The following is a 23,613-nucleotide window of genomic DNA, read 5'->3' on the forward strand; positions in this document are numbered from 1 at the left end:
GCCTTAGAAGTTTCTGTGTTTCTTATTTTCACTTGTGGGTCTGCAGTCATCAATACCACTGCAAAAGAAGCTTCCTTGCCCCTCCCCCTCTTTTTGAGCCTTCCTCTGCCTTTGCCCACTTGGTTTGGAATTGTGGACCTTCCTGCCTCAGCTTCACAAGTAGTTGAAATTACAGGCCTGAACCCTAGGTCCAGATATATTTTTGTTTTCATTTGATTTTAGAAATGATTTTTAGTTTTATTTTTTTAATTTTAATTTATTTGTATAGTTGTTTTGTCTACATGATTATGCATCTGCCCTGGTAGATTTCAGTGTTTCTTTTTTCTGATAATTCCTTAGTATTCATTCCTTTTCCATTTCAGAATTTGGAATGTATATTTTGTGGTGAGGTTATATGTTAGAAAAATGTCATGTATATGGTATTCTTTTTTGTAGAAAGGGTTTTGCTGAGTAGCCCTGGCTATCCTGGAACTCACTATGTAGACATGTTGGCCTGGAATTCAGAGACCTGCATGCCTCTGCCTCAGTGCTGAGTGCTGGGATTAAAGGCTTGCACCACCTGGTAGAAATATGTTACTTTACCAGGAGCTGCCAATGTAAGGAGTGCCAAGAGTTTCAGTGTCTGAATGGATTTTGGACTCATTATTATTACATTTACTTCGCGTGTGAGTGTGTGTGTGTGTGTGTGTGTGTGTGTGTGTGTGTGTGAGTGTGTGTGTGTTTGTGTGTCTAACATATTGGGTATTGTCATCAGAGGACCACTTACAACAGTTGTTTCTCTCCCTCCATCAAATGGATCCCAGGAATGGAAATCAGGTCCACAGGCTTGTTCGCAAGTAGCTTCACCTGCTGAGTCATCTTGTCAGCTTGGGCTTTGGGCTTTTAGATAGTGTTGGAATAGTTAATGATGACAGATCTTTTGCAATTGGACTGAATGCATTTTGTGTGATTAAGTCTCTGAACACGTGAAAGCAGTGATCCATTTTGCAGAAAGCACCAGGAGTCAGTTTGTGGATCCTTGAATACTATACAAGAAAGTGGAGCTCCATTCCCCATGAAGATGCCAGTTTCAGAGCCAAACTCCAGCAGTAGTCATGTTGAGAAAGAGAGTGGAGAAACACAGAGCAAAAACAGGAAGATAAATGTAGCATGAATCGTAACAGGTCTTAATATAAACAAACCCAGAGCCAGATATTGGGGTGAATGCTGGAAGATCAGAGAAACAGAACTGTGGAACCAAAATAAGACCAAAATGCTCTCACCCCCAAACTAAAGGCCTAAGACTGCTCCTTTTAGCTACAGGCCATAAGTTACTGGAACAGGCCAGAAGTTACTGAGACCAGTCAGTCCAGATTCCAGAAACCAGGAAGTGTAAAAGTACAGAGCCACAAGATAGTCACGAGGTAATGCCTGCCAGACTATGGAATGTCCTCTCCCTGGTTTCCAGGGTAACTGACCACAGAAATGCCCCCACCTGAGGGCAGCCAATGAGAAATGGTGGCGGGCAACCACTCCCTTAGAAGTAATTTCTAGAAGTCCCTAGAAGCGAGCCAATCAGAATTGTACCCGCACTAGCACCCCTAAATGATGTAACTTTGTGACTTTTCCCTTTAAAAACTGAGCTTGCAGATAGGTGGGCGCTTCCTCCAGCCTCCACTGCGTTGGATGTATTGGACGAAGTCCCTGCCTAGGCTTGTATTGCTTTTGGATATCCAGAATTAAACCTTGCTTTTGCATTCCGGCATGCTCGTCTTTGGTGGTCTCTCTGGGGGTCACGATCTGGGCACAACAAGAATAAGCCACAGCTTCCTAACCTTGCCAGTTCCTCAGATGATCCTGTTTCCTCAGACTGGAAGCCTCTGAGTCCTCATCCAGAATGAATCTCACCTGAACTGCTGCTAAAAGCTTAACCAGCTCCACTTCCTGGTTTTCACACCTTATATACCTTCCTGGGATTAAAGGCTCACTTTGTGGGATTAAAGACATGAGTCACCAGGCCTGGCTGTTTCGAATGTGGCTTTAAACTCAGAGAGATCCAGATGAATCTCTGTCTCCCAAGTGATAGGATTAAAGGCATGTGTGCCACCATTTTCTCCTCTCTATGTCTATCTATGGCTGTTCTGTCCTCTGACCCCAGATAAGTTTATTAGGTTGCACAATATTTTGGGGAACACAATATCACCACAGAGAAAATCCACCTCCAGTGTAGAAATGAATGAGGACATCTTAAAGAAAAATAATCCTGAATCAGAAAAGAAATTCAAGACCTCTAACTCCAGGAATAAAAAAGGTGAAGGAGAGAAACCAATGGCTTTAAGAGATTAGGAAAAGGCTGACATTGGGAAACTTGAACCCTCATTCAATCCTAACATGTGCTTGAAGCCTAAACTGGATGACACTATTCTTCCAACACTAACATGATCTGATGAAAGTTGATCAAAGTTTAGCCAGGAGACACACACATACACATACAATGAAGTCCAGCCTTCTCAAGACATTTATGTAAAGGAATTGAAATGTGAAGACTTCTCCAATTTGGGAAACACAGTTACATGAATTCCATTTTACAGCCTGTCTTTGGGATTCCAACCTTTGCAAAGGACTTGCTCACACAAAGTATCCCATGGGAAAAAGTTTCAAATGATGATCTTATCAAGCCTGTAAGCCAACTGCTTGTCTTGAAAGACATCCAGGATATAGAGGTCAAAGGAATGTTACTCATGGATATGAAGAAATCCATTATCACAGTTGCAGACACATTCTTGGGTGATGAACAGAATGATGCCCATGAATTTCTAAGTCAGTGTTTAGACCAGTTGAAAGTGAACATGGAAAAACTAAATACCATGTAGATTATTGAGAGAGATAATGAAGCCAAGAGGTCATCTCCATCACCGTATGCTGGGACTGCCACCACCAAAAAGTTTGTTTGTCATGTCAGTGCTAATTCTGAATTATAGCTGCAGAGCTCTATTGTTTGTGACCCCTGTCGTGAGACTACTCTCAAAACTGAAGTGAATAATTACCTCTCTGTTGATCTGCACCAAGGAACAAGAGAAGAGCCTCTATCTATTCAAAAGTCTCTTGATCTCTTCTTTACACCAGAAATGAAATTGTTTTAATCATGAGAAGTACAAGAACAAGAATTCATTTCTCGGGTACACTTTGAAGAGGAGCCCCAGTGTCCTCATTGTTCATCTGAAACGCAACCACTTGACTGCTAATGGATTCTTGATCAGTCGGCAGCCAGTTGAGATTTCTAAGTATCTAAATGTATCTTCCCACTATAATGAAAACAGGAAACCACCATTTCCCTTGACTGATTAGGGCCCCCTTGATGACTGTGATGTCCCAAATGTCTCTGGAGGGAATCTGCCTCTCAGCCAGTCAAAAATCATCTAGAAATGTGAAGAACTATGAGAAAATTAATGCAGATGGGATGTGAGATCATCACACTACCACTAAGATTGTCAATTGTTATTGTCACCTTGATGAAGAAACAAATCTGGAAATTTTCACTAAATGGCTAAACAGCTGCTCCCTAATCATTGGAATAGATTCCACAAAGAATACCTTTCTCAGGCATCACTGTAATGTGTTAAGGGTACTCAGGAGGAAACAGAGGAGGATCTGAATAAGTCTTCAGAATTGAGAGATCAGAAAGATGATGAAAATATCCTCAGTACATCAGGGAATCCTAGAAATAACAATGTTCCAGGAAGCAACAACACAGTAGATGCTGACGAGTCAAAAAATGTGGCATTGAAAGATGATCCTCAGAATTATAGTCTTATCAGTGTTGTTAGCTATTTTAGGAGTTCCCAAGATTCAGTTCATTATGTAAGCTATGTGTATGATTTTCAAAAGCAAGCATGGCTCCTGTACAGTGATGTCCAAGTGTTTGAGATCCCAGAGGCCTTGACTCAGGAGAATTAGCTTCACATTGGATATTTTTTTTAACATGCATAAGGTGATATTGGAGTGGCTGCTGAAAAAGGCATCAGAGTGCTAGTCACTTGCAAGAACTAAAGAACAAAAGAAGCTGGGTGGTGGTGGCACAGGTCTTTCATCCCAGCACTCAGGAGGCAGAGGCAGGCGGATCTCTGAGTTCAAGGCTAGCCTGGTCTCTAGAGTGAGATTCAGGACAGGCACCAAAACAACATAGAGAAACTCTGTTTCAAAAACAAACAAATAAATTGAATATTTTTTAAAAAGAGCAAATGAAGAATGTGGATCTCTTCTCATCATTGCTTAATGGCTTTACACACTGCCTAGAAGAATCCTAAATTCTACTCACAGTGAAGACTCATTTAGGTCAACTGAAAACTCAGTAAACAAAACAAACATCATATTAGGACAGACACCCATACATCCACGATGCCATTTAATTTGTTTCCCTTGCATGTCTGTCTGTGTGAAGGTGTTGGGTTTTCTGAAATGAGTGACAGGCAGTTGTGCCCTGCATATTTGTGTAGGGAATTAATCCAGAGCATAGCCAGTGCTCTTATCCACAGAGCCTTCTCTCCAGCCCTAACACAATGGTTTTGGTTTGTGTTTTTTTTAAAAGTCATTCATTACCAATACAACACAGAAAGGAACTGACTAAATGTCCCAATGTTAGCTTCCAACATCATAATGGGTTCAGAACTAATGCCGATGGTCTTCAAGTTTTGAGATGCAGTATATAAAATGTCTCATTTTGTGAGTGTATATATGAATTGCTCATGTCATCTGGAGGATATTCATGATATTGTTTGCTTTCCCTAAATTCATGTATACCATTCTATTGTCAATTTATTAAAACCATTGTTTTCTGCATGTGTCCGTGACTATTGCTGGTGAAATTATCTAACTGCCCACCAACTGGTTTTGTGCTTCCTTCTCAGAATTGCAGGGCATAGCATCAGGGTTGCACGGGAAATGAAATAGAGAGTGTGTTAAAATGTGAAAATTCAAAAGCTCTCTAAAGGCTCAGTGGATAAAAACACCTGCCACCAAGGTTGATGACACCAGTCCTGCAAGTTGTTTTCTGACCTCTAGAGGAGCCAGCACGTGTGCATATATATGGGTAAACGATGAACAAAAAAAATATAAGTTTTTGAATCTCACTATGTAGCTCTCTCTGGCTCGGAACTCTCTATTTACATAATGCTACTGTGAAATGTAGAGGTTCCCTGGCTTTGATACCTGAGTGTTGGTATTTAAATGTCTGGGCCACAATGCCTAGCACAATAACATTTTTAAGGCACTCTTTTAAAAAAAAATTGAAGTGCCAAATATACTTCTTATATTTAAATCCTGATATGAGAAAATGGAGGGGTTCAAGGGACAGGGGGTCTGAGACAGACAGTCCTTTGTGTGAGAGCCTCATAAATTAACACCAACAGCCTGGTGGGGCTCTAAAGAGAACATTTCAGTTCATAAGACAGAACAAGGTTCCCCTTAGTTCCCAAGAGAAGGAAGAGACCCTGTGCCATGAAGCAGCAGGCTTCCTTAATACAAAGTACCAAAGCACCTAGTAGTTTCAACCTGATTCCTGGGTCGCAAGGGGAAGGGAAAACCAGCTGGTGTTGCTGGCTATGAGGTATGTAGCCTGATCTGAGACACCCACACCACATCTATTTCAAATATAAAAATAATATTAGTACAGATCCACTCTCAAGGACCTGGGATGCTAGTTCTGTGGGTCAGAGCACTTGCTGTGCAAGGAGGAGGACCTGAGTTCAAATCCCCAGCACCCAGGTAACAAACTCTTCATTGCCATGTATGCCTGTGACTCAGCAATGGGAGGCAGGCACAAGTAGATTCCACAGCTCATTAAGCAACAAACAGAGCCACAATATGAAGTGTAAGTTTCAGATGTGGGACATTCACCAGAGAAAACTGCTGGGATGTTGTGCTAAGGTCTTGAGCCCTGAGAATATAATTAATGAAGACCACAAATGTAATTAATATCATGAGTGTAATTAATGAATATAATGAATGCATATAAGAAATAAATTTTAAAAACTATGCTTTAATACAAAAAAAGATAAAAGGTAGATTTTTGGACCTACTCAAAAAAAATATAGATATAAGATAAAAAAGGGAGATTATTAAATCTACTTTTAGAAAGGAACTACTTGTCTTAAATAGGATAAGTAATGAAAATTTTTGTCTGAATTTGTCAAATGTTAATGGACTAGACATTGTTAATGTAATTCTAGACTGTATATATTATATATACTTATTAGATATAGTTTTTCTTGTATTAGTTATAAGCTTTTTTAATTTTAGACAAAAAAGCGGGGGAAATGTGGTGATATTGTGTTCCCAGTATATTGTTCACTTTAATAAACTTATCTAGGGTCAGAGAACAGAACAGCTGCTAGATAGACATAGAGACCAAAAAATGGTGGCACACACACCTTTAATCCTAGCATTCAGGAGGCAGAGATCTGTTTGGATCTCGGTGAGTTCAAAGTCACACTGGAAACAGGCAGGCATGGTGACACATGCCTTTAATCCCAGGAACTGATGGCAGGAAACAGGTATTTAAGGGGCGAGGACCAGGAACTACATCCTGGTTAAGCTTTTAAGCTTTTAGCAGCAGTTCAGCTGAGATTCATTCTGGATGAGGACTCAGAGTCTTCCAGTTTGAGGAAATAGGATTGACTGAAAAGTTGGCAAGGTGAGTTTCGCTGTGGCCTGTTGTGTCTCTCTGATCTTTCAGCATTCACTCCCCCTGTAACCCCAAAAAAGAAAATAACACTTTACTTAACCAGGACCACTCAGGAATGTCACAGCTGTTGCTCACGATCCTGCTGTATGCCTCTAACTAAAGTTTCGATCTTGCTGCAGGCTGTCACCTAAAGAGTCCCTCACAAATTGTAGCTTAATTTAAAGGGTCCTACTTTATGCTGGAGAGGATGTGGAACTCGGGGGAACTCTCCTCCACTGCTGGTGGGAATGCAAGCTTGTACAACCACTTTGGAAATCAATATGGCGCTTTCTTAGAAAATTGGGAATCAATCTCCCCCAAGATCCATCTATACCACTCTTGGGCATATACCCAAGAAATGCTCAATCATACCACAAGAGCACTTGCTCAGCTATGTTTATATCAGCATTGTTTGTAATAGCCAAAACCTGGAAACAACCTAGATGCCCTTCAACTGAAGAATGGATAAATAAATTGTGGCACATATACACAATGGAATACTACTCAGCAGAGAAAAACAATGACATCATGAGGTTTGCAGGCAAATGAATGTATCTAGAAATAAATCATCCTGAGTGAGGTAACCCAGACTCAGAAAGACAAATATGGTATGTACTCACTCATAGGGAGATACTAGATGTGGAACAAGGATGACTGGACTGATACTCACATCACCAGTGAGGCCACCTGGAAAACAGGACCCCAAGAAAGACACAGGGATCACCCAATGATGGAGAAATGGATGAGATCTACATGAACAGCCTTGACATGAGTGGGAGCAATGAACAGCGAGGGTCGAGGGAAAGAGAGCAGGAGATCCCAGCTGGATCAAGAAGAGAGAGGGAGAACAAGGAATAGGAGACCATGGTAAATGAAGACCACATGAGAAAAAGAAAAAACAAAGTGCTAAAGAGGCCCACAGAAATCCACAAAGATACCCCCACAAAAGACTGCTGGCAATGGTCGAGAGACAGCAGGGACTGACCTACTCTGGTGATGGGATGGCCAAATACCCTAATAGTTGTGCCAGAAACCCCATCCAAGTACTGAGGAATCTGGATGCAGACATCCACAGCTAGACCCCAGGCAGAGCACTGGGAGTCTAATTAGTGAGAAAGAGGAGGGTTTATATGAGCGAGAATTGTTGAAACCAAGGTTGGATAAAGCACAGGGACAAATAGACAAACGAATGGAAACACATGAACTATGAACCAAAGGCTGAGGGGCCCCCCAGCTGGATCAGGCCTTCTGAATAGGTGAGACAGTTGACTGGCTTGATCTGTTTGGGAGGCATCTAGGCAGTGGTACCGGGTCCTAGGCTCATTGCATGAGTTGGCTGTTTGAAGTCTGGTGCTTATGCAGGGTCGCTTGGCTCAATCTGGGAGAAGGGGACTGGACCTGCCTGAACTGAGTCTATCAGGTCGATCTCAGTCCTCGGGGGTGGCCTTGATCTGGAGGTGGTGGGAATGGGGGGTGGGCTGGGGAGAAGGGGAGCGGGACAGGAAGGGGGAGAACAAGGGAATCTGTGGCTGTTGTGTAAAACTGAATAGTATTGTAAAATAAAATAAATAAAAGAAAAAAATCAAAAAAAAATTAAAGGGTCCTAAAAAGGCCACGCCCACATCTCACATCATCACCTCTTAGGAACAGGGATTGGGGAAAGAAAAAAAGGATGAGTGAGAAAGAAGATACAGAATACAGAAGAGGCTGGAGAGAATCTCAGTGTTGAAGAGCACTTGCTGTTCTTCCAGAGGACACCTCGGGAGTCAGAGGCATGTGGATCTCTGAGTTCCCTGCCACCCTAGTCTACAATGAGAGTTCCAGGACAGCCAAGGCTACACAGATAAACCTATCTAGAAGAAAAAAACAAAAAACAAAAACAGAGAGAATCATGGATAAGACAGATCAGGAAAAGATGTTTACCAAGTAGACATCTAATTCAGAGCTAATACCCAAAATAAATAAAGAATCCAGAAAAATGGATATCAAGAAAGCAACCCAAATAAACACTGGGATACAGATTTAAACACAGAATTTGCAAAAGAGGAAACTCAAATGCCTGAGAAACACTTAAATATTAAATATTCTTAGCCATCAGGGAAATACAAATCAAAACAACTCTGAGATTCTTATACCTTATACCTGTTAGTAATGCTATGGTCAATAACAGAAGATAAGACATGTGGTGGTGCTCACCTTTAATCCCAGCACTTGGGAGGCAGAGAGAGGCAGATCTCAGAGTTCAAGGCCAGCCTGGTCTACAAAGTGGGTTCAAGGACAGACAAGACTTTACCAAGAAACCCTGACTCAAAACACACACACACACACACACACACACACACACACACACACACACACAAAAAAAAAAAAAAAAAAAAAAAAAAAAAAAAACAATGCCTGACCTGATGGCCCATGCCTTTAATCCCAGCATTCAAGAGACAGAGGCAGGTGGATCTCCGTGAGTTCCAGGCCAGCCTGGTCCTCAAAGTGAGTTCCAGGACAGCTAGAACTGTTACACAGTGAAAGCCTATCTCCGAAGACCAAAAATAATTAATAAATAGCACAAGATAGCTCATGCTGGAGAGGATGTGAGGAAACACTCCATTATTTGTGGAGGGAGGGCAAACTTGTACAGCCTCTATGGAAACCAGTGCAGTGGTTTTTAGATAAATTGAAATTGATGGACCTCAAGATCAGCTGCATCACTCTTGGGCATATACCCAAAGGACACTTCATCCTACCACAGAGACACTTGCTCTAACATACACATCACTGCTGTATCCATAATAGCCAGAAAATGGAACGGACCTGGATGATCCTCAACAGAAGACTGAATAATGAAAATGTCGTACTGCTGGGATGTGGTGGCACATGACTTTAATCCCAGTATTCAGGAGGCAGAGAAAGGTGGGTCTCTGATTTCCAGCACAAGTTGGTCTACGGAGCTAGTTCCAGGACAGTCAGGGCTACACAAAAAACTTCATATCAAAAAACAATAAAATGAAAAGAAAGAAAGAAAGAAAGAAAGAAAGAAAGAAAGGAAGGAAGGAAGGAAGGAAGGAAGGAAGGAAGGAAGGAAGGAAGGAAGGAAGGAAGGAAGGGAAGAAGGAACAAAGGAACGAAGGAAGAAAGAAAGAAAGGAAATGTGGTATATTTACAAAATAAAGTATTATTCAATTGTTAAAAAGAGAATGACATCATTGGGTAGTAGTGGTGCTTGCTTTTAATCTCGGCTCTTCAGAGGTAGATTAATAATGATCTGAGTTCAAGACCACACTGGTATATAAAACATGTTCCAGGACACCCAGACTACACAGAGAAACCCTGTCTGGATAAAACAAAATGGAAACCATACCCAATGCTGCTTGGATGACCAAGAGCAAGAGATACATAGCCCAGAGTCCTAGGGTAAAACCAAATATTACTGTTATCCACAAATAAAGAAATGAAATAATGTACTGATTAACTCCTAATGACATTCTGCTATACTCATAAATCAGTGCTTTGCTCAGCCAACATCAGTTAAGCTTCATCCTGGATTAGAAAGGAGCAAATATACCAGGAACCAGTGTAAGACCCAGAGGGGATGGAGGACACCATGAAAACAGGGCCTTCTAACTCAACATGATCAAAGCTCATATGAACTCACAGAGACTGAAGAGGACTGCAGAGGACTCCATCAGGTTCTCTGGGTACACCTTATGGAATCCAGTTTAATGTTTTAATGAAATTCCAGTGTTTGAAAGACTGGTTCTCAGAAGTTTCAAAACTTACCACTAAGCAATGAGTCACAGACATTGTTTCCTGCAAATGTATAGAGGGTTAGGGACATGAATAACACAAGGAACACTTTATAAGGAGATTTTTGGCTTCAATATTATTTTCTTACAGTTTTGGGGATTGAATGGAGGATCTTGAGCATGCTAGGAAGCACTCTGTTAGTAATCTCCATAAATAAACATGTTTACTTACTGAGAAGATTTTGTTTGAATTATTTTGAGACATGGTACTCTATTATTATTATTCATGTTTGAAGAAAGGAGAAGGATTTTTCAGCTGGGTGGTAATGGGGTAGGTGGAGTGGTTAGTTGGTATGAGAAGGAACTTCACAATCTGCATTTAACTTTAAAAGATGACAGTTCCTTACTCATAGATAATGAAAGGCTGAAGTTATTCCTGGATTTTTTCATCCATCTGTATCCCAATAATCCAAGGAACCCAAAAGTTATCAGAATGTTCTTAAAAGCAATAATGTTTTTTCAGGAAGCACCAGGAGCCATTTTGTGGGTCCTAGAATACTACACAAGAAAGTGGTACTTCACTCCCCATGAAGATGCCATTTTTGTGGTCACAGCCCAGCAGCAGTCATGTTGAGACAGTGAGGGTAGACAAACAGAGCAGAAAGAAGAAAAGAAAATCAACATCCAGTATAGAAATAAATAATGACATTGTGAAAGAAAATAATCCTGAACAAGAAAAGAAATCCCAGACCTATAACTCCAGGAATAAAAGAAGTGAAGGAGAGAATCCAATGGCTTTAAGAGATCAGGAGAATCAGAACATTTGGTAACTTGAACTTTCATTCACTACCAACTCTTGCAAGAGGACTAACTTAGGTGACACTGTTCTTCCAACCCTAACAGGTTCTAATGAAAGAAGTAGATCAAAGGTTAGCCAGGAGACCTCCAACAAATAATGATGTCAAGTTTCCTCTTGACACTTAAGCAAAGCAACTGAAATGTGAAGGCTTCTTCTATATGGGAAATACCTGTTGCATGAATTCCATTTTACAATCTCTCTTTGGGATTACAAGCTTGGCAAAGAATTTGCTCACACAAAGTATTCCATGGGAGAAAGTTTCCTATGATGATCTTATCAAGCCCTTAAGTCAACTCATTCTCTTGAAAGACATCCAGGATATAGAGGTCAAGGGAGAGTTACTTATAAATGTGAAGAAATCCATTTCCATCGTTGATTTTCAAAAAGAAGCATGGCCTCTGTACAGTGATGTCCAAGTGTTTGAGATCCCAGAGGCCTTGATTCAGGAGAATCAGCTTCATACTGGATATATATATATCTGAAGTTTTCCTTGTCCTGCCTGTCCCATGGTCAGGACAAATCTTTCTCACCCACCAGTCCCACAGCCACTTGGACCCACTCCAGCACACAGAGACTTATATTACTTTTAAAACGTATGGCTGTGGCAAGCTTCTTGATACCTAGTTCTTATATCTTAAATTAACCCATTTCTATAAATCTAGACCTTGCCAGTGGCTTGTGGCTTACTGGTATCTTACATCATGTTTCTCATGGTGGTGGCTGGCAGCATCTCCTGACTCATCCTTCCTCTCCCAGAATTCTCCTCTCTCCTTGTCCTGCCTACTTCCTGCCTGGTTACTAACCAATCACCACTTTATCAATCAATCATCCACAGCACTTCCCCCTTTCCTTTTTTTTCAAAAAGGAAGGATTTAACTTTAACATAGTAAAATTACATATAACAAAACAATTATCAAGCAAGGATTACAGTTACAATATCTAATCTATTCATAATATCTAGTCTTTTTCTATTTGGCAAAATTAAAGAAGATATCTATCCTATATTTGTGAGTCTAAGGTTTCATATTTACCTTATATTCTATCATAACTAAAGACATTATAACTATCTAGTCTTCACCTACATCAAAGACCTCAGAAGGATATAATATTACCTGAGAAAGAGAGAAGGACACAAGCAACCTTCAAAAGTCTTGACATAGACAGAGACAGCTGGCAGCCTGAACAGTCATCCAAAGTTTTTTGATGACAGTAATATTGGGTTTTACTCTAGGACTCTGGGCTATGTATCTCTGTTTCTTGGTCACCAAAACAGCGTTGGGTATGGTTGCCACCCAGAAGCCATGATGAATGAGATGAGGAGAAAAATGGGATGCGGAGAAGAACGCATGCCAAGATGAAGCCATCGACAAGCCAAGGAGAATGGACAGCTGACTTCCAAAAACACCAACAATTTTCTGAATTTAAAACGCTGAATCATGACAGAACACTAGTGGAATTCTGATGTTTCTGGTACATGGACTACTCTCACCAAATGTGAGGTCAAACTGTAGTCGTTGTGTACATCCTACTTCACAAATAAGTCTGTCAGATATGACAAGCATATAAGCTGAAGATGATGCCCCAATGTTGCAAAGAAACCTCAGGTGACTGTCCAGGCAGCTGGCTCTTTCTGTCAACTCACAATTTTTTTTTGAAAGTCCCTTGTTTGTACTTCCTGTTTTTTAGGTAATATTATTTCCTTCTTTGGTCTCTGAGGAAATTGAAGATTAGATTATTATAGTTACAGTGAGTTAAAACTAGATACGATCATAGTTATATTTAAAGATTAGATAATTACAGTTTTACTTGTTAAGAATTTCAGAAAAGAAACTCACTAAAGAGGTGTAAGTGTATAAATTTGAAAGACATTATAAGATAGTTCTGTTAGTAATATAAATTAGGATAGAAAGTGAATCAGGTACATTTTGGACTTACCAAAATAGGATAGATAATGGAATATTTTCTCTGAGTTTGTCAAATGCAAATGGACTAGAAATTGTTTAAGTATTTATTGTTTGTACATATTGTATATAGTTATTGTACTTATTGTATATAGTCTTTTTTATACTAGTTATAACGTTTTTTCTTTTTATTTTTATTAGACTAGAAAGGGGAAATATGGTGATAATTTATTTGTGCTGAAATGTGACTTTTATTTGTATGTTAATAAATAAAGTTGTGTGGGAATCAGAACTAAGAGCAAGCCATTAAGCAGAAGTCTGGGAGTGGTAGCACACACCCTTAATCTGATCACTTGGCAGGCAAAGTCTCTGTGGGTTCAAGGACACAGGCAGCATGGTGACACACACCTTTAATCCCAGTATCAACCATAGAGACCTGGTGGTTTATAAAGACAGGCAGTGTCGAGGAGGTCATGTGGTTGGGTTTAGAACCAATCAGAAGGCAGACCAGAAAGGCTATAAAAAGAGAGGACACAGGAAGAAGGTCTCTGTGTCTCAGGGGAAAGACGCCAGCAAGTGGTAAGAATATGTGGTCTTGGCTCTTGGCTACTGCTCTTATCTCTAGGCTTTTACCTCTTTATTTGGCTCTTGTGTTTCTTATTTTAATAAGACTGCTTAGAATTTCTTAATTACATGCAATTGAGATTTTTGAGTGGCTGTTGAAAAAGGCATCGGAGTGCAAGTTAATTAGCACATCTAAAAAGCAAAAGAAGAATACGGATCTTTTTTCACAATTGCTTAATGGCGTTACATACTTGATAGAGGAATCCTAAATTCTGTCCATAACAAAGACTTACAGCTCAATTAAAACTCAGCAAACAAAAAACAAACAACAACATATTAGGACAGAATCTCAAACTTTTAGAAGCAGGGTGTGCACCATTCTCTTCTCCAAGGTTATAGTGATGCTCTTCATGGTTCAGTGTTTGTTTGGTTTGGTTTCTTTGAGACAGTGTTTCTCTGGGTAGCCCTGGTTGTTCTGGAAGTCACGCCATAGAGCTGGCTGGCCTCAAACTCAGAGATTCACCTTCCTTTGCCTCCCAAATACTGGGATCAAAGGTGTGTGATATGACCTCCCACCAATTTTTTAAAATGTATTTGTTAGTTACTGTGCAACTGCTGTTTTGCATGCATGTATGTCTGTGTGAAGGTCTAGACTTAACTTCACAGGATCCATCCTAGGGTAAGGGCCACCATCTCAGACTTGACCTTACATGTTTCATCTTAGGGAAAGGATCACCTTCTTAGACCACCTGCTGTGCTCAGTTCCAGGAAGAATCTCAGGAATGTGCCATGACACCTTGAACAGATACAGGGCAGAAAAGTGAAACAGGATCCAGATACTCCTGCAGACACCCGGTCTCCAGTTTATACCGGAAAGGAAACTTTAACAGAATCCAGATACTCCTAGAGAGCTGGAAGTGGACAGAGATTCCAGGTGAGGCTGTGACTTTTCTTCCCCGAGGTTCCAACTGGGTAGTCCCCTGTCCTTCCTCCAAGGTCTGCATGCAGTGAAGCCCCAGCCTCAGGAGAACCAGGGAGCAAGGCCCAGGCTTCAGAAGGGTGGGGGTGTCCAGCAACTTCACCTTAGTTGGTAGCAGACCTTGGAGTGCTGCCTGGGCACAATGTCAGAGCAGATGCTGGCCAAGGCTGGGGCTGCCTGGACACTAGAAGACATCTGTCACGATTATCAGTCTTCACTGGAAGACCTGACTTTCAATAGCAAACCGCACATCAATATGCTGACCATTGTAGCTGAGGAGAACCTGCCCTTCACCAAGGAAATTGTCTCTGTCATTGAGGCCCAAACGGCCAAGGCTCCTTCCTCAGAGAAACTTCCTCTTATGTACCTTATGGATTCTATTGTGAAAAATGTTGGAAAAGAGTATATCACTGCCTTTACTAAAAATCTAGTTGCAACATTTATTTGTGTGTTTGAAAAGGTGGATGAAAATACAAGAAAAAGATTATTTAAATTATGTTCCACATGGGATAAAATATTCCCCTTGAAGAAACTTTATGCCTTGGATGTCAGAGTCAATTCAATAGATCCTGCTTGGCCTATTAAACCTCTGCCGCCTAATGTGAAGACATGTAGCATCCACGTGAATCCCAAATTTTTAAATAAATCACCTGAGGAGCCTTCAGCACCTGGTATAGTGGTCAGCTCCCCCAGTATTTCCACACCTCCAATTGTACCTGACATACAAAAGAATCTTACTCAAGAACAGCTAATAAGGCAAGAGATAATTGAAAAACAAAAACAGTTGTTAGAACTTCAGCAGAAAAACCTGGAGCTTCAGAAGGAAAAAGATGAGCAAATGAAATCATCTGAACACAGGCTGATTGGAAGTAGAAGTCAAATCATAAATGGCATTGTACAAAAACAGGACATGGTTATAGAAGAATTGGAAAAACAGGGGACAAAACCAGGGAGATTAAGCACTCAAAAGAGATCAAGATCGAGGTCACCTAAGTCTTGGTCACCCAAAGGAAGGCAAAGAAGTATGTTTTCAACTTTGGCCTCCAAAGCTGGAAAGACGCAACAGTCAGAACTTACACAGTCACATATGGAAGAGTTCTCAGCATCTTCGAGGGAAGAAAGAAACGTTAAGAGAAGTACTAAGCAGGATGTTAAAGTTCCCAGACTGCTGAAAAACATGCATGATATCGGCCTCAAGAAACTGCAAGTAAACATTCTATGAAGTCAGATGCTGAGCCAAAAGAGAATATAGAGAATTGGCAAAGCTCTAAGTCTGCAGAAAGATGGAAATCTGGTTGGGAAGAGAGTCAAAGCTTCCAACAGTGTGATGATCAGAGTAAAGCACCTCATCTAAGGCATAAGGAGAGCTGGTCAAGCACTAAAGGAATCTTGTCACCTGGAAGCCCAAAGCAGCCCCATGGAGCAAGGGTAGATGCCAATCTTCAGATTCCTAAAGAGATAAGTCTGGCAAAAAAGAGAGAATTCCTTCAAAGGACAAGTGAACGTTTAGCTTCTGGGGAAATTTCACATGATGAGTTCCTTGTTGTTGTGCATAAAATTCAACAGCTCTTTCAGTATCAACAAGGTGGAGGAGAGGAGCAGAGATCTCCATTCAATGATCATTTTCCACTTAAGCGACCTAGATATGAAGATTCAGACAAAGCATTTGTAGATGGCTCAGCATCAAGATTTGCTGCCCTTAATACAAATCAGTGGCTTACAGCTTTAGTTGAAGAGGGACCATTATTTGATGGGCCTGGTAGGCCATCTGTGAGGAGAGATGGCCCAGCCAAGATGATTTTTGAAGGACCTAGCAAATTAAGCCCTAGAATTGATGGACCTCCTACACCGGGTTCTGTTCGGTTTGATGTGTCACCAGGACAAATGGGGGGAGGAGGCCCTATGAGATTTGAAGCACCACATGGTCAGTTAGGAGGTGGGTGCCCTTTGAGATTTGAAGTTTCTCGAGGACCAGTAGCAACACCTCTGTGGTTTGAAAAGACAATTGTTCGAGGAGGTGGAGGAGGCAGCAGTGGCAGCAGCAGTTTTCGATTTGAAAGTTTACCTAGTGTCAGTTTTAAGGGATCCACAGGTGGTTCGGGATTTGAAGGATTTGGGGGTAAGCCTGTGGGTGGTCTGAGGTCTGAAGGTCCTCATGGACAGCCTGTGGGTAGTCTTAGATTTGATAATCCTCGATGTCAGCCTGTAGGTAGACTTAGATTTGAGGGGGGTCATGGTTCATCAGGATCAGGAATTAGGTTTGATGGTCCTCATGGTGAGCCAGGTGGTGCTATCAGATTTGAGGGCCCTTTGCTACAGCAAGGAGATGGAATGAAGTTTGAGGGTCCCCAATGTCAGTCTGTAGCTGGTCTGAGATTGGAAGGACATAATCAACTAGGTGGGAATGATATATCTGAGGGACCACATGGTCGACCAGGGCTTGGGATCAGGTTTGAAGGACCTTTAGTAAAACAGGGAGGTGGAATGAGGTTTGAAGGTCCTGTACCAGGAGGTGGCCTGAGAATTGAATCACCTCTGGGTCAAGGTGGTTCAAGATTGGAAGGTTGTAACTCTTTAAGATTTGATGGACAGCCAGGTCAGCCATCACTTTTGCCAAGATTTGATGGAACACATGGCCAGCCAGGTCCTAGATTTGAAAGAATTTTTCAGCCAGGTCCACAGAGATTTGCTGGGCCACCTGGACAGCAGGTTCAACCGAGATTTGGTAGTGTACCTCCAAGATTTCATGGGCCACAACAGCAGCAAGCATCAAGATCTGATATTTTTATTGCTCTGCAAGGTACGCAACAAGACAATCATCCTTCACAAAAGCTTGAATATTTCAATCAGACTGGCCCATATAATGACCCACCTGGCAATGCTTTGAATGTTCCATCTCAAGGACTACAGTTCCAAAGACATGCACAAATATTTGATACACCTCAAGGACCAAATTTTAATGGACCTCGTGACCCTGGAAACCAGAATTTCCCAAATGCCCTTAAATGCCCTTACCAGAGCTTCAGGACACTATTTTGATGAAAGGAATCTTCAGAGTTCTCAGTTGGGAAACTTGGGCAATTTACCTAGTCTAATGTCAGTGGGAGATATTCAGACATCTGAACAGGTTCTGACTGGTATTTCTCAGCCAGTAGCTTTTGGCCAAGGACAATTGTTACAAGTTCATGCACAGAATGCTGGAACTTTTATTCAGAATCCTTCAGGAGGTCTTCCTACGGCATATCCTGATCATCATCTCAGTGAGGTGGATGTAAATGAATTGTTTACAAAACTGCTAAAAGCAGGAATTCTCAAATTGTCACAGCCTGATACAGCTATAACACAGGTAAATGAGGCTGATGCTCAGCGTCCCCCTGAAGAGGGGAAGGATCAGAATGAAGATCAAGATATTCCAGATCTCACTAATTTTAAACCTGAAGAATTGAAACAATGTTATGACAGTGTCATAAACCGGCTGTACACTGGGATTCAGTGTTCTTCTTGTGGAATGAGGTTTCCCACATCCCAGAGAGATGTTTATGCAGATCACATGGACTGGCATTATCGGCAAAATAGAACTGAGAAAGATGTTAGCAGAAAAATCACTCATAGACGTTGGTACTACAGTTTAACAGACTGGATAGAATTTGAAGAAATAGATGATCTGGAAGAACATGGAAAAAGCCAGTTTTTTGAACAGGTTCATGAAGAGGTTGTCCTCAAAACTCAGGAGGCTGCTAAAGAAAAGGAGTTCCACAGTGTCCCTGCTGGACCAGCTGGAGCACTTGAGAGTTGTGAAATCTGTCAAGAACAATTTGAACAGTACTGGGATGGAGAGGAGGAAGAATGGCACTTAAAAAATGCTATTGGAGTAGATGGAAAGATTTACCATCCATCGTGTTATGCAGATGACCAAAATATAGCTTCTTTTGATTGTACATCAAATCCCATCAAGACTTCAGTTGAAAACCCTTCGAACATTATGGTGAACACTGTCAAAAACGAATTGCAAGAACCCTGTGAAAGTCCCCAAGTTAAGGAAGAGCAAACTGATGCCCCACCAGCTTGTTCAGAAGAAAGTATAGCAACACCCACTGACATTAAAACAGAAAATGATACAGTTGACTCATTTTAAAAAAATGAGAAAGTATGGTTTTGTATTTGTAACAAAAGCTGCTGTTGGATCTAGAAGTTCAAGAATTTTTTATGTATTTATAGACATCTATCTCTATAAATTGACTAGCTGAGGCAGGGCCTCAGCTGTCATTTGGTTTATAAATAGGTTTTAGTATTTGCATTTCCTACTTCCTGCATGGTTTCAGGTGCTTGTTGTGGGAAAGTTCTCTAGATGAGTGCAAATTTAACCAAATGAAATTGTATGTGTAAAAATGTGCGATTTTCACTTGTGAACTTTAAATTAAAAATAAATATATTTGCTGTAGAAGAAACTGTAAACTGGATTTTATAATGTGTACACAGAGGACCGGATGGATTCCCAGGCAGGCCCTGGGCTGGCTTCTTCAGTCTCTGTGAGTTCATATGAGCTTTGATCATGTAGGGTTAGAAGGCCTGGTTTTCTTGGTGTCCTCCATCCCCTCTGGGTCTTACACATTTTCCTGTTCCTCTTCCAAAATGTTCCCTGATCTCTGAGGGGACAGAATGCTAGGAAACATCACATTTAGGGAAGAGTGTTCCAAGATCTCTCAGTCTCTGTGTAATATCTGGCTGTGGGTCTCTATATTTGCTCCCATCTGAACAGGAGGAAGCTTCTCTGATGATGGCAGAGCAAGGCACTGATCTATAAGTATAGCAGAATGTCATTAGCAGTGAGTTTATCACTGTATCTTTCCTTTCTTTACAACAGTAATATGTGGCTTTACCCTAGGATTATGGACTATGTATCTCTGGTTCTTTGTCACCAAACAATGATGGCATGGCTTCTATCTCATGAAGGGGGACTTGAGTCAAATCAGTTATTGGTTGACTACTCCCACAAGCTCTGTGCCCCCATTGTCCTAGCATATTTTGCAAACAGGACAGATTGTAGGTTAAAGGGTCTGTGGCTAGGCTGGGTTTATGATTCTCTTTTGATAGCAGCCAGAGTGCCTTCTTGTACCAAAGGTTTTGGAATGATGGGGTGAAGGCTCTGTGTAGGCACCAGCTTGACTCTTCCTTGTTCATTAGCTGTGTAGGTGTTGTCTTCAGCCATGTGGGCTTGCTGCCAGTTTGTCAAGAGCGAGCCATGGTCTTGGTAACTGCTTGGTTGTTTGGGGATTCCCATGGGACCCCGTGAACAACAACTCAATTAGATGTTACCCAATCCCAGTACTGGAAGCCTCACTGGGTGACAAGTGATGGTCAGTTGGGGCTCTGTCTCCTTCATTAGTGGCAATTTCATCTAGGTTGCCTTCATATACGTATATATTCTAGGAAATTTCTGCTGTTAGGTTTTCATACTAGTCCTCAAATTTTACCTGTCTCTCCCTATATCCTCCCCAACTCCCTTTCCCACTCTATCCTCTCAACCCTCCCCCTTTCATCCATATCTATTCATTTTATTTCCCCTTCCTAAGGATATCTATTTATTCTCTCAGGCCCTCTCTCTGAACCTACCCACTGTGATTCTGTGGGTTGTAGCTTGGTTATCACTGACTTAAGAGGCAATATCCACATATAAGCAAATATGTCAATATTTGTATTTCTGTCTCTTGTTTACTCGCCCCCCCCCATGATTTTTTGCGTATTCATCCATTTGCCTGCAAATTTCACCATATCTTTTGTTTGTTTGTTTGTTTCTGTTTGTTTGTTTTTCTAGACAGGGTTTCTCTGTGTAGTCCTGGATGTCCTGGAACTTGTTTTATGTACCAGGCTCGTCTTGAACTCACAGATCCTTCTGATTCTGCCTCTGAAGAGCTGAGTTTAAAAGCAAGCACCACCACTGTCCAATGATGTCATTCTGTTTTTAACAACTGGGAATCAATGGGGGCGAGAGGGAAAGGAGACCAAGCGCATGAAGAAAGACAGAGTCAGTCTGAGTTGTGTCAAGATCTCATTTATTGGCTGGGGCTTGAGGCTTAAAAGCAGGACTTCAGGCAGGGAGGGGGAGCAGGGGAAGAGAGGGGAGGAGAATGGAAAATTCTTGAGGTCGCTTTGGTCCCCGACCTTGCAGGTGGCCGATAAGCACCCGTCCAGGAAGTTTATCTAAAAGCACGTCTCATGGTTTTGGCTAGAGCATCTTGTCTTTTTCAAGGCCTGCTGGAGCAAGAGAAAACTTATACAAAGTTCAAGACACAGTTTGCCCAGTTGCCCAAGGTTGGTCTCCAACAAATCCCCCTCTTTCTTAAAATAAAATGGACGAAATCCATATAGTCGGTGTTCAGGGGTGGTCCGAGAGGGCCCCTGTCTTAGGCTATACAGGGGGACCCCCACGTGGGCCCTGTACTATTCCCGTCATTGAGTACCCTCTAGTAAGACCGTGGGGACGTTAGGGCCTTAGGACACTGAATCTGAGTCCTTGATGGGGCTCCTGTCCAGCCTTCTCAGAATCTATCCTGTGATAATGAATTGAGACGTGTCGTGGTAAAGCCGAATCAATCTGATTTTTGATAAACCGAGTCAACCGCTGAAAGGCCCAGGGACCAAAGGTAATGAGAAGGAGAAAAACAATCAAGGGGGCTAGAATGGTAGGTAGCAAGGTGAAGAGCCAGGGTGACCCTTGCAGCCAACTTTCAAACCACCCATGCTGATCTTCAGACTCCCTTTTTCTTTGAGCCAGCCTTTCCCTTAATTTTTCCATCAATTCCCTGACAATACCAGTATGGTCTGTATAAAAGCAGCATTCTTCCTTCAAGGTGGCACATAGACCCCCTTCATTCAGGAACAACATATCCAGGCCCCTTCTATTTTGCAGCACTACTTCTGACAGTGAGGTAAGTGATTTCTCAAGGGCAGAAATGGATCTTTCTATTGCCTCCAGATCGGTGGTCATGGCCATCTGTAACTGCATCAAGTGATTATTTTGTACAAGGGCGGTGGTTCCTGTATCAATTCCTGCTGCAATGCCTCCAACACCCAACAAGAGGGCTATAGTCAATGACACAGGTTCTTGAGCGTATCTACTCCTTTGCTCGAAGAATTCCATAATCGAGCTTTCTTCAAGATAGGTGACACGAGGCCACAGCTGAACCAATACACAGAATTCATGGGAACCATTAAATATCTGAGCAGACACACAGGGGGTTAACCCGGTATTGCAGGCCCAGTAGGACCCATTGGGTGCCTCAAGATAATATCCTCCTTTATAGGGTGTAGAGGTGTTGTTACAGAGATGCCTATGGGTCAGTGGGACTTTGCCTAAACAGGAGCCTTGTCCAGAAACCTCAGAGAGTGTTAGTTTATGAGGCTTAGTCTGACACCTACTGCTCGGGGAAGTGAGGTTGCTGGCTGCAGACTGAAAGGCAATTCCCTCATAGTAAGGAGGACTGGATGTAAGGCAAAGCCAGCAATTCAAGGTCTTATCTGGGCTTGTGGCATTTAGAGCCATATATGCTCCCTGCACTAAACTGAACAACCTGTTGCCTGTATTTTGCGGGATAACAGGAGATGTGCTACGCACAGGGAGGTTTGCACGGGTGTAACTTGGATTGGTTTATTTTTATCTCTGTTTTCTTTTAATTGGGTGAGGGTATGTAACCTTTGAATTTACTGGTTGGTGGTTACAATTATCACTTTGGGGGCTGTCCAGCACAAGTCCCAGGCTTTGTCCTTGAGCCGCCATGGGGGCTGGCTGGCCTAGCACGTCATGCACATAACTCTAAGTTGTGAGGGGTCCCAGACAGTAAACAACTGGCTGAAATTTAGCAGTCAGAGTACATGCAGAAAAGGAGCTACTGCAAGGACTATGTCTTTTGTTCACAGCCCTCCCAAAGACTGCTTGCTCAGTCTCAGGAAACTGACATTGAGGCCTGATCTCTGAGACAAGACTGAGCAGCCTGTTATGGTATCTGCTTGGTCCTTTCATCCCCCCCCTTTTTTTGGCAAATTTTAATCTTAAAATTATGGTATTACATTTGGTAACTCATGGCCTATTTTAGTAACTTATGGCCTGTAATGGCCATGCATAGTCCATGTATAATTAGCCATCTGGTCTCTATGTCAAGGAGTTTTCTTTTGACCCAGCATTTCAGCCTCTTTTGAACAAGGAATTGGGACAATGTATTCTCTTCTGGAACTGCTTCGAGCTGGCATTGGGGCGTCGTTATCAGGGCCTCTCCCCCAAAAGTCTGAAAAGCTGGTCAAAGACTGGGCAGGGGGCATTTGTCAGTAGCATGTAGCTGCCTGACCCATAGGGACAGAGAAGAATCATGTTAGCTGGGCTGGTCCACATTAGCCTTTAGCATGTCCGGAGCCCACAGTCGTCTGGAGCAGTAGAGTCAGCAACTGAAACTTGGAGGTGTCTGCCAGCCAAGTAGAAATCTGTTGAGACAGATTTAAACTAGGAACAGAAGTTAAAATTTATGAACTTATTTGGAACCCTCAGGTCCATATCTTTAGTAATGGGGAAAGCACTAACCCCAAGACCAGGAGAGAGGAAAAATACCATCTTTAGGAATACTTATCTTGGGTCCTTTCGACCTCTGTGAAGTGGGTCTATGTTTTTATAACTCTTTTGATCCTTTGAGGCCTACTTACAAAATGACATAAAGTTTTTGATACATTAGTGTTACCAATCTGTACTGAAATCCATATTGTAGACAAAGCAGGTAACGGGTATCTGTGAAACAGCAGAAGTGGACTCATACCTTTGAGTCCCAACAAGAACTACAGATTTGGGCATTTTTCTTTTGTCCAGAAAGCCAGGTATAAGTTGG

The 23,613-nt window shown here is 41.8% G+C and overlaps 2 pseudogenes; both read left to right on the forward strand.

Annotated features, from left to right (window-relative positions):
* The first annotated feature begins 570 nt into the window (after positions 1-570).
* Positions 571-3,327, forward strand: LOC143273852 (ubiquitin carboxyl-terminal hydrolase 29-like; annotated as a pseudogene).
* Positions 3,328-14,885: 11,558 nt separating this feature from the next.
* Positions 14,886-18,878, forward strand: LOC143273858 (pre-mRNA cleavage complex 2 protein Pcf11 pseudogene; annotated as a pseudogene).
* The last annotated feature ends 4,735 nt before the right edge of the window (positions 18,879-23,613 follow it).

Source organism: Peromyscus maniculatus, chromosome 1 (genome assembly GCF_049852395.1).
Source record: "Peromyscus maniculatus bairdii isolate BWxNUB_F1_BW_parent chromosome 1, HU_Pman_BW_mat_3.1, whole genome shotgun sequence".
Classification (NCBI taxonomy): Eukaryota; Metazoa; Chordata; class Mammalia; order Rodentia; family Cricetidae; genus Peromyscus; species Peromyscus maniculatus.